We start from the raw sequence: 11,691 nt of genomic DNA, 5'->3' as shown, positions 1-11,691 counted from the left end.
TGTCTCTGGGCTTCGTGCGTTCGCAAAGCGTCCAGGTGACTCTGATGTACACTGGGCCCTGAGACCCTTCCCTCGCCCTGCTGACTGCGCGGGTACAGCTGCCGACGAATGGCCTACCACACCGCTCACCGCCTCGGTGACCTTAGGAAACTTAGTTAAGATCTCTGTGCCTTGATTTCTTTATCTGTAAAATAGGGATAATAAATTTTCCTTCATGGGGTGCTGTGAGATGTAAACACAAATCCTCGTAACATGCCTCGAACGGTGCCCGGCACATAATACGCCCTCAGCGTTAGCTAATTTATTTTTAGGATGATTTTAGTAGGTGTTCTGTTTTTTGAGATAACGATCCGTCACGTACTCAGATATCACCATTCAGCCTCCTTTCCCAAGGCGTGTCCCCTGGAACACGGGGGCCGTGAGATGCTCCATTAGGAGAGAGGGGATGGGGTTCTGGGTCAGAGAGGTTTGGAAAACTGCTCTGGACTCAGCCCGAGGCAGCATGTACAGATTCTGGCCACTGAGGTAGAGCTGCAGGTGTCGGTGGCTTTGCAATAATAACAAGATCAGGACTTTCTAAAAATACCCACCCCACCCCGGGGCCGGGAAGAGCCAAGCAGGAGGCCAAGTGGAAACCAATAGCTGCAGGGACGGTCACCTGTGACCCCCTGCATTCCTCCTGTGGGAGTCAGCCACTCCCCAGAGATACCCACCGTTCCCATGGGGCTGCCTTTCTGGGATTTGTCCGGCGATGCCAAGAGGGGCTCCTGAGCCTGCTGGGAATGAGTGAAGGGTCAGAGGACATGAAAGCCACGCCACACGGGAACGTGACAGCTTTACCTGCCCCTTGTGGAGTCATGGAGCCACAAGTCACCTCCCAAAGCCACGATCCCTTCCACCACTGAGAAGCTGCAAGTGGACGCTTACTTCAAGCCATATTCAACACATCCAATAAAATCTGATGTCAAGGTGGTGGGCATCGGCTCCCTGGAAGGGGATCCGCTTCGCAGCTGGAGAGACAGCGAACATATATGCAACCTGCAAGGAACATGTTTATAAAACAACGGAACAGCAGGAGAAAATACATGCTGGAGGAGACCGCGGGAAGGGGCCGGAAGAGCAAACCATTTAGGCTACTCATTGGGGGTTTCATGGGGTTGAAAGGTGCACCATGACCTTCAAGGTGACCTTCACTCCTATGGGAGACAAGAGGGTGTGTGCTGGGGAGGGGTGACAGGATTTGCCCATCTGAAGAGCCAGGGGCTTCCATTGCAGGGAGTGTATTTTCTGAATCCTAAGTCAGGACCCAGGTGGTCTGATGGAGGATAAGCAGCCTCTTCTGGATGCAGGAGGCGTTCTGGTCACTCCATCCTATTTTGTTGTTATTGCTGTTGCTGGGGCAAGGACTGATGACTTTAATCGGAAAGCCAGCAAACCAAGAAGATGGTGAGCGCGTGCCCCGAAGAACCATCTTGCCAGGGTTAGAATTCAGGCTCCTTTTATACTAAAAGGGGAGCGAGTAAAGTCAAACACTTCCTGGCTCCCATCAGCCTCCAGAAGGGATGTGTTAATTTCTTCCTCCCTGCTGTCATTCACAGGCGGGCCTGGTCAGAATGTTTCTTGTGAGCTAAACAAAGGTATTTTAGCTGGACGCTCATTATCTGGGAAGCAGGGTTCCCAGAGATGGGCCATTGTGTACACTTTGAGCTTATAGGCAACATCCCTTTGGTGATTAACTTGTAATAGGATACAAAATTCCCCACTGTCGGTGTCCATTCCACATTCTTGCGGGAAAAGGAACAAAGACCTGGGAGCTTGGCAGAAACGTGGGATCCCGGTCCCGCCGGGACCTGCTGAACCACACGTTCTCCAGGCCGTGCTTGTGCACGATAGAGATTCAGAGACGCGGGCCTAGGATGCAGAGCGGGGAGACGGGACTGTCAGACGGTCAGGAACATTTGGATCATTTGGGGGCGTTTGCATTCAGGTGTGAGATGGCAAATCTGAGATCCAGTTTGCCTAGTTAACAACCAGCAATGACCACCTCGCAGGCTCTGAGGCCCGGCCCCCCGGGCTGGAACTGGCCTTTATTTTTAGAGGACATGCACTGAAGCACCTGGGCCTGGGGCCTCAGTCGTTGGGTTTTCTGACTCTTGGGGACTTCCCTGGGGGGGCTGTCGTTCCTCTTCAAGGTGTTGGGGCAGCAGGGGAGGGGGGAGGTGCTACGCCCCGGTAGCCCTGTGACGGCGTGTTGCATGCGCTCTCTCGAGCTGTAAATAAAGAGATGATGGTTAATAAGCTGCCGTGTTGTCTCTCTGCCCCTCCAGAGACGTGCAGGCAGCCAGCACCGTCACGGTGTTTGGAGGGGACTCTGAGCCTGGCCTTTCTCCAGCTACTTACTCATTCACTCCACACCTCGGATTGAGCATTTGCTCAGGGCTAAGCGGTACACGGGCAGACAGGGTCTCTGCCCTCACCTGGACTGCATCATGGTCCTTCAACCAGACCTCTTGGGTGGGAGTTTCATATTTTTCTCTCCCATGTTAGAGTTGGGGCAGCTAAGGTCCCAAAGAGATTACAAGGCTGGCCACAGGCTCATGCCAGGCAGAGTGCAGAGACGAGCAGATGCCATCTTGGGCAGAACGCGGAAGAACAAAGCACCACCGCCTGAGGCCAGGCCTGGGCGGGCTCCGATGCCATCTTGGGAAAGGGTGTGAACTGGCGACGGGCAGCCCCAGGGAAGACGTCCCTTATCTCCAGCCAGCAGCTCCAGCCAGCACCACCCAGCTCTGCAGACCAGACCCCCTAAGCCAATCTAATCAGAGCAAGGCTATGTCATGGCTCTCAGCAGCTCTTCCTCCTAAAGCCAAGGTAGGGTCCAGACTCTCCTGGGGGCCGGGGTAACCACGGGTGTGGGAAGCCCTTAAAGCCTAGTGTACCTGTGGGGGTCTCCCTGCCCAGGCACCACTGAGGGACTGGCTCCTACAGCCTGGACAAGGAAAGCCCCCTAATCCAGGGTTTCCTGTAACACGGGCCTGGGGTACCAGCATCAGGATCCTCTGGGGAGCAGACCCAGGTTTCTGAGCCTACCCGGGCCTCTGACTCAGAATCTCCAGGGGTGGGCTTGGGAATCTGCATGTTGGATAACTACCCCCCCCCTCATCCCCCAGGTCTGAGAGCTACTGCACCAAACCTTCCTGAGAACTCACTTTCCTCCCTGCTTTGGCCCCGGGTAGCTGGCAAGCCTCCCACTGGGGATGGGTCTCAGGAATCAAGCCCAGAAGGTCCCCCCTTCATACAGGCATCGCAAGTCGCGCCCTCTCTGTCCCAATCGCTCAACCCGGCCGTTGTGGTGCCAAAGCCCCCATAGACAACACGGAAACAGATGAGCACAAATGAATGAGCACGGCTGTATTCCGACAAAACTTTAGTTACCCCAAAGGGCAGCGGCCTGGATCTGCCATTGGTCTGCAGTTTGCCAACCCCTAGTCTATACGGCTGACCCCGGGGTCAGTGGTGGCAGAAAGCATGCTGGGCTTCTAAAAACCCCTTCTGTCGTGGGACGTCTACTCAAACCCCTTTCTGCTAACGAGAGAGCAATCTGAAGTGACAGGTCAAGACCTGTCGAACCCGAGGCCACGGTCACGTTGATGCTTCTCCTGGCAGCGTGGGTGCTGCCCCTCAGGGGATCGGGTGTCTGGATTGGGGCTGTCTCAGAGTTCTCCAGAGAAACAGAACCAATAGAATATTTATATCTGTGTATCTTTTTAAAAAAATTTATTTATTTTTGGCTGCACTGGGTCTTCGTTGCCGCGCACGGCTCTCTCTAGTTGCGGCGAGGGGGGGGGCTACTCTTCGTTGCACTGCATGGGCCTCTCATTGCGGTGGCTTCTCTTGTTGCGGAGCACGGGCTCTAGGCGCACGGGCTTCAGTAGTTGTGGCACGCGGGCTCAGTAGTTGTGGCTCTGGAGCGCAGGCTCAGTAGTTGTGGCGCACGGACTTAGTTGCTCCGCGGCATGTGGGATCTTCCCAGCCCAGGGCTCGAACCCGTGTCCCCTGCATTGGCAGGTGGATCCTTAACCACTGCGCCACCAGGGAAGTCCCAATATATTTATGTACCTTTAAGTGTCTATGTATTTATCTCTTCTTTATATATGTATTTATATAAAGAGATATATTTTAAGGAATTGGCTCATGCTGTTGTAGGGCCAGCCAGCAGGCCAGAAGCGCAGGCAGAGGTTGATGTTGTACACTTGAGGTCACATTTCTTGTTCCCCAAGACCGCAGTTTTTGGCTCTGAAGGCCTTCACCTGATTGGGTGAGGCCCACCCACATTCTGGCAGGTCCATCTCCTTTACTTGAAGTCAACTCCTTGTCGATGTTGACCACATCTGCAAAATGCCTTCACAGCAGCACCTAGATCAGTGCGCGATTAAATCCTTGGGTACGACAGCCTGGCCAAGTTGACACAGCAAACTCACCATCACAGGAAGGCTCCCGGAGCTGGGGTCCCCAGCCCCAGATCTGGATCACAACACCTGCGTGTGTGGTAGCACTGTCTGTGGTGGCAGCAGCGGCCACCATCTGTCACGTCTGTGGGCATGGGTGCTTTGGTGTGCCCGGAGGAGTGTGTGGACGTGAAGTTCTGGTCGGTGCATAGGGTAGGGTAAGGTGGTGTGAGTGGACCCACGTAAGCAAGTGGCTAACAGAGGTGCCCCTTCCCTTCATCACACCCCTCACAATGGTTTATCCTGAAACCCACCTGTCTGTGCCACTGGACCAGCCTCAGGACACCCGGGCTCCTTCCACACTGGTGATTGGTCAGTGCAGCACGGCAGGTAAGTCAGTTCTGCACATTGTGGCTCCGAACTGTCCCGCTGTGTTCCCAGCCTTGACCTTGTGTCAGCGCCCAGCACAGAGTGAAATCCAGGGTTAGAGAGGAAATGCATTCATCCAAACAAAACCCCGACCTCTCTTTATTGAGCTGAGTCCCCTGCATGGGGCACCCATCCTCTGGTGTAGCTGGAAATTGTTAGAGCCCATTTTGCAGAGGAGGAAAACTAAGGCACTAAGAAACAAAGGCCACCTGTCCAAAGTGATATAGTTACTTAGTGGCAGTGCCAGGAACCCTACCCGAGTCTGAGTCTGAAGCCTGATTATGTCCGCCAACCCCACGTTCCTCTCAAAGGCCACCAGTTCACTGAGCGCCTACTGGGAGTGGGTCGCCGATCCTCACCCCTGCCCCCAACCACAGCACTCCGCCCGTCACAGGACTGTGCAGCTCACCCAGGACCATCAAGGCTGCTGTCAGGGCCATCTGGCGGTGTGGGCAGGAGCTCTGCCGGCAGGCCCCAGCCCTGCGCTGCCTGAGCCGAAGGTCACGCGCTCACTTTCGGGCCGCCTCCTGGGGGACTCCTCCGAGAGGATAAGCGTTCGGGATTCCTCCCAGGGCCTCTCCAACTGGTGGAACCATGGAGGCACCCTGCCCAGCCCCACCACTGCGTCCTCATTCTTCTCTTATCTCTCCTCCTGCTCCTTCCTGACCCCCAGCAAGTGGGCTGAGACCTCACGGAGCCTGCCGCAGAGACTGAAGGCCATGGGCGGTGAGCCAGCGGCGGGCAGCGGGTGAAAGCAAACACCAAGATAAACCCCACTACAGACAGGCATCTTGGGGGCCGCAGGCCTCAGCAGCCATAACTGGCCTTGTCTGGGTTTCTGAGCGATCATTAAGGCGCGGCCGGAGCCCTCAGATGCCTCCTTTGGAATTCCAACCTACCCATGTGGAGAGATGGGAGGCCTGACAGAGGCGAGGAGGCAGCAGCCTGAACTCCGGACAGAACCGGCACAGGCAGCGGGAGGCGAGAGGCAGTCAACATACATTTAGTGACGGCCGTGAGCTCACTCGTGCGTGGGCGTGCGCGCAAACACACACGCACGCGCACGCGCGCACACGCGCACGCACACACACATATGCACACACACGGTGACATAAAGAGGATTGCTGGATTGGGAGTTTGGGATTCGCAGATGCAAATCACTCTATATAGGATGGATGAACAACAAGCTCCTACTGCAGAGCACAGGGAACTATCCTCAATATTCTGTGATAAACCATAATAGAAAAGAATATGAAAAAGAACGTGTATATATATAATTGAACATATAATTGAATCACTTTGCTGTACAGCAGAAATTAACACAACATTGTAAATCAACTGTACTTCAATAAAAATAAAGAGGATTGCTGGAGTATGGATGAAGGAAATGCCACAGGACAGAGAATTAGAGTGCAGCGAGGGGGGGGGGGGCTGGCTTTCTCCTGGGCAATATCCACTTATATCGCTTTCTTTCTGGCTGGTGTCTAACACGACCACTGCTTCCTGGGACACGGCAGGGCACAGGCAATTTCCTTTCTGCCTTTTCCACGTTCACCAAGGGGTCCACAGGGCATTCAGATGGGTTCTCTGATGCCTGACTTGAGCACACCGGCCTCTGGAAGGACAGGGTAATATCACTAAGTGTTTGGTGAGGCCGTCCCAGGATGGAGCTCACCCAGCAGTGATTTTCATAGGACCTTGATGACGCGGCAAAGCACTAGGAACATTAGGAATTACTGGCTGCGTTTTAAGGCTCAAGGAGGAGTATTTAAGGAGCCTGACTGTGGCCTATAAAAGTTAGCGGTGGATGCTGCCTTAAGTTCCAATTCTGTGCCATCGGGACAAATATTTCAGAACCAGCCCCCCCCCCCAACACACACCTTTGGACCAGTCACACAAACAGACGCCTCTCTGGAGAGGGGTCTCACACCTCCCAGCAACGTCCAAGCTGCTCCAGAAAATCCAGGAAGAGGGAAGGAGCCGAATCGCCCACCCTAATGCCCCCCGGGCACGTGCTTCCCTAGGATCACACCCCTTGCCCGTCTCTGAGTGAACGACGTGTGGACACGGACGATCTTACTGACGAGTCATAATGATCTTCGATACTTTCCGAATTTTGGCATCAACCAGAGAATGCGCCACAGGATCTGGGAGCCTAAGAGAGATGCCCTGACTCTAACCCTACAGGGTTCCACTCGGTTCCTTCACTTCTTCTCCTCCTTTCCTGCTATCTTTGCTCAGAAAGAGAAAAGGGGCTTCCCTGGTGGCGCAGTGGTTGAGAATCCGCCTGTTGATGCAGGGGACACGGGTTCGTGCCCCGGTCCGGGAAGATCCCACGTGCCGCGGAGCAGCTGGGCCCATGAGCCATGGCCGCTGAGCCTGCGCGTCCGGAGCCTGTGCTCCGCAATGGGAGAGGCCACAACAGTGAGAGGCCCGCGTACGGCAAAAAAAAAAAAAAAGAGAAAAGATCACATCCTCAGATACAAGGTACAACCCTGACCAACACCATCCGGGCTCTCCCCCACGCTGCCAGACCTTAGGCCAAGCAACACAGAGCCAGCGTGTTCGGGTCAAGCCGAGAAGGGGCACTGGAGGAAAGGTCTCCAGATCGAATCCGGATCCAGCATGAATCCTGGTGGCACCCAGGGTCCACGGCTCTGCCTTCTAGGCCCTTCTCTGATGAGCTTCCTATGGAGGGCCTGCTCCCTCACAGATGCCTGTGACTTTCAGACAGTGTTTTGGTTATTTCCTCTGCTCTGTTTCTTCCCGTTTGATGTACCCGCTCAGGGAAGGAAGTGGCCGGATCACACCAGAATTGTTGGGTGTCTAGTACCTTGTGGACCAAAGGACAGTTGGAAATGATTTCAAAGCCTTTGCATAGTCAGTGCCTCCTTCGTGCCTCACGCTGCCTGGGGACTGATTATCACTGTCCCCATTTTCTAGATGCAGAAGAAAATTCAGAGAGGTTAAGCAACTAACCCAAGGTCACACAGATACACAGTGGCAGCACTGGGTGGGTCAAGGTTGGGAAGGCGGCAGCAGCCGGAACACTGAGGTCCGTCTCCCAGGCTTTACTCATAGGAAAGGGCTGTGGGCATCTTCTCCCCATCCAAGGGGACTTTCTCTGCTGCTCCAGTTCAGCAGGCATTTATCAGGGGCCAGGAGATCCTGAGAGACGCTGAAAGATGCTGTGGTTTTTTCATAGCAGCGGGGCAGCTATTTGCTTACTGAGCGTTTACAAAGGGCCAGGAGCTGTGCCAGGCACGCTGTGTAAACGGTCTCACACGATCACCACCACCACCCTGAGCTTTAAGGTCACTCTGCTAGGAGGAGGCGAGGCAGGGCAGGGACCCAAATAATACTTGTATCTGAAGGACACAAGCAAGTATGGGGAAGAGACGGCAGTGGTTGCTCCCTCGGCCATTTGCATAACCAACAACATTGACAGAGCGGCTTCCAGGGCAGAGCCCGAACTATGAGAGGCACCCTGAGGACAAGGCGAGCGTGGGGTGGCAGCTCTTCCCTGGTGCCGGGATGGGAGGCGGTGGTGCACACATACTGGTTCAGCTGGCGTATTCCCTGAGCACCTGCGATGCACCCGGCGAGCGTCAAGGCTGCAAGCCCCTCGTAGGGCTTGCAGTCTAGATGGGACAGACAGTAAACAAGGCGACGAGTAAATTGATAGGGCAATACCTTCACGTATTGATAAGGGCTACGAAGGAAAAAGAGGACGGCACCACGGTCTTGGAAAACAGTTTGGCGACTTATTAAAAATTTAAGTACACACGTGCTGTGTGGTCCAGCCATTGCATTCCTAGATATTCACCCAGGTAGGTGTTCAATAACTATTCCTTTAATGACTGAATGAATAAATGAATGAATCTATTCTGCACGTCAGTTTTTTGGTTTTTTGGTTTTGTTTCGTTTTCAGTTATGGTAAAAAAAAAAAAATACATAACATAAAATTTACCATCCCAACCATTTTAAAGTGCACAGTTCAGTAATGTCAAGTACATTCACATTGTTGTGTGATGTCATTTTCTTCGGTGAACGTATGAAGATAAAACTCGGCTGAGACAGACAGGATTGGTGAGGGACATGAACAATTTAAACTTGGCTTCCAGAAGTGTACTCCCTAAAAATATGACCCCAAAGCCTTGTGGAATGTGCCTTGTGGGGGGGGGTCCTCTTGTCTCTCCACAGTCAGGATAGATCATGGCAGGAACTCTGGCTTTAAGAACAGTTTCGCTTTCCTTTGTCCCTGCGTTCTCCCTCCCCACCCCTGCGGGGTCAGCTCCTACTCTGCCCCACCCCCATCCCCGAGTGCCTCTGGCCCCAGCTGGTCGGGGTGAATGCAGTGTCACTGTGTGAGCCGCAGGGACATTCCACAGGCCCAGCCTTGTGCTTCATCTGGCTCCAATCTGTCTTCCCCTCCTCGCCTTGCTTCATCCTTTGCGTCTCAGCCTGGGCTGTATTTTCCTGTGATGTGGGCTGTGGAGCTGAGTGGCTGAATGTCACAGCCGTGGAACCGGACCTCCTTGGTCCCCAGCCCAGTTTAATACCAACTAGTGATGTGTCTTTGGGCAAGTGTCTTAACTCCTCTTAGCCTCAGTCACCTTACTGTAAATCAGGATGAGAATGGCACCTACACCACAGCAGTTGTTGTGAACATTTACTAAATGTCAGCTCTAATCCCAGGAGTTGTTTTGCATTTTCTCCTTACAAGGTGATCATGGTTTTATTACGCACCTGCAGGCTTGGATTAAACACCTCTAGGATCTGGGGTGGATGGGGAACATCTCTTAGAAGGAAATGATATGATAATAATGTTATAATACCCTCCAGTTATTGAGGAATTCCTCTTTTCTAGGTACTATGCCGGTAACAATAATTAATGATAATTAACTAATAATGAATAACAAAATAGTAGCAAATCCTGATTGAGTGCTTTAGTGTCTGCCAGGCAATGTTCTAAACATTTCTTGTGTATTAACAAATCCTAACAACCCGTTGAGGAAGATGCTATTATTATCCTCATTTTACAGATCAGAAAACTGAGAGGCAAGGTGACTTGCTCAAGTCGAACCAGTAAGTGGACAAAGATAGGACTCAAACTCTTGTTACTCTGGTCCAGCTCATCCCCTGGGCTCTGAATCCCAAACAATCCTACCCAGTGTAGCCATTTGTCTGGTCTCTAAAGCTTACCAGCTCTCGGCTACTCTGGCAGACGTTGTGCTGTTCTGCCCCCCGCCGACCCCCGGCTGGATGACTGTGTCTCCAAAAGGGGCATTAACTTAGGCCAGCAGACCCTGCAGCCCTGCAGAAGTTCCCACACCCACCTAGAAAAGTCCTTCTTTGTATCTGGAGAAAGTATGTGTCTTGATATGATCTCAGGACCCACCCAGGCAGTTTTTCAAGTTTCCACGTGGTCTCTCCCCTCCTGGAAATAAGAATAAACAGACAGACTCGAGGGGACCCTCTAAATGAAAGCCAGAGTTATCCAAATGAAAGTGTTCTCTGGTTATGGGTGGAGGATGGGTTGAGGAGGAGGATGGAGGGACTCTTTGGAGGGCAACGATCTTTAAGAGAGATGCCAGGTGGGAGAGCCCTTTCTTTCCTCCATCCCTTCCATTCACAGCTGGGGGGGGCAGACAGTGTCTTGATAGAATCTTCTTGAGTCTTCTTCCTTCTGGAGACAAGTGTGACTATAGGTTTTCTGCTGGTCTCCCAGGTGGATTTTTCTGAAGCTTTAAGTATGTTAACTCAAGAAGGCTCCAACCATAGGCCCTTTGTGTATTGATAATAATATTTTGGGGGTGGTTTTTTTGTTTTGTTTTGTTTTTTTGGTTTTTTGGGTTTTTTTGCGGTACGCGGGCCTTTCACTGCTGTGGCCTCTCCCGTTGCGGAGCACAGGCTCCAGACGCGCAGGCTCAGCGGCCACGGCTCACGGGCCCAGCCGCTCCGCGGCATGTGGGATCTTCCCGGACAGGGGCACGAACTCGTGTCTCCCGCATCGGCAGGCGGACTCTCAACCACTGCGCCACCAGGGAAGCCCGATAATAACAATATTTTATGTATATTGCCCATTTACTAAGTGCCAGGCATTTGTTCTGGGCACTTTACGTTGATAAAGGCTCTTTTTAAAAAAAATATTTATTTAGTTATTTATTATTTTGTTTGCACCGGGTCTTAGTCATGGCACGCGGGATCTTTTTTTAGTTGCGGCACGAGTACTTCTTAGTTGCATGAGTACTTCTTAGTTGCGGCATGCCTGCGGGATCTAGTTCCCTGACATGGGATCAAACCCCAGTCCCCTGCACTGGCAGCACAGAGTCGTACCCACTGGAACACCAGGGAAGTCCGGACAAAGACTGTATCTTTAACCAAACTGTAGTTAGCCTCCTCTGAGCCCTCTTCTTGACTAGGCCTCAACCCAGCCTTCTGCATCCTGCATAGAACAGTTTCAGCAAGAATCCTTCTAAGTCAGTTTAGCAAGAATCCCTCGACCCTTGATATCTGATCACCCTCTATATCGGATCAGGTTCCCTTTCCCCCACTTTTGAGGTCTGTCTTTGACCTACCTTTAGCAAGAATCCTGTTAGGTCAGGTTAGCAAGAATCACCCCATCTTTGATGTTTCTTCGTAGTAATACTTTTGCCATCCACTGACCCTTCACCCCCACTTATCCTTGGGGGACTCCGAGTTGGGCTTGATCTCTCCCTCCCCTATTGTGGAACCCCTGCCCCAGTAGTCTTGAATAAGTTTTCCTTACCATTTTAGCAAGTGTCAGAATCATTTTTTCTTCGACATGAAT

The sequence above is a fragment of the Kogia breviceps genome, chromosome 1, assembly GCF_026419965.1.
Source record: "Kogia breviceps isolate mKogBre1 chromosome 1, mKogBre1 haplotype 1, whole genome shotgun sequence".
In the NCBI taxonomy this organism is placed as follows: domain Eukaryota; kingdom Metazoa; phylum Chordata; class Mammalia; order Artiodactyla; family Physeteridae; genus Kogia; species Kogia breviceps.
Note: the sequence above shows the minus strand (reverse complement) of the source record.